Genomic DNA, 564 nt, shown 5'->3' with positions numbered 1-564 from the left:
GAACCTTGTGTCTTCGGGTTGGCAGGGAGACTCTTTACCTCTAAGCAACCAGAGCTCTCTACACAACAAGGTAAACTATTATAATAGTCACCACTGAAAGACTTGGCTGTGCTCTATGTATGGGTTGATTTTGACTTAATGGCATACATCAATAATATATGCATTAGCAATACATATGTTGTTTTGTGCCACAGAGCTGACTTTCAGTTGATTTTCAGAGGCAGTTTAATTGTGTGGGAGGAGATTGCCCATTCTTTTGTGGAGCAGCTAGTGGATTTGAACCAACACCAATGGTAATAAAGGAAGAAATTCAAGCTGCTTTGAAGGAATTGGTAAAAAAAGAAGGCCTCAAAAATTGATGGATACCAAACTGACATATTTCAAAAAACAAATACAGCTTTTTCCGTGCTTAGCAAAAGTCATGGCTCATGGTCCCAAGAAGCCTCTGGAGCAAGTAGCAGCTCCAAAGCATTGGCTGCTGGACAAACTTACTGGTGTATTTGCTCCTCGTCCATCTCCTGGTTCCACAAACTGATAGAATGTCTGCCATTGATCATTTTTTTT

The sequence above is a fragment of the Elephantulus edwardii genome, unplaced genomic scaffold (assembly GCF_000299155.1).
Source record: "Elephantulus edwardii isolate Elephantulus edwardi_28Jun2011 unplaced genomic scaffold, EleEdw1.0 scaffold00028, whole genome shotgun sequence".
Taxonomy (NCBI): Eukaryota; Metazoa; Chordata; class Mammalia; order Macroscelidea; family Macroscelididae; genus Elephantulus; species Elephantulus edwardii.
The sequence above is the reverse complement of the archived record's forward strand: the minus strand, read 5'-3'. Positions refer to the sequence as shown.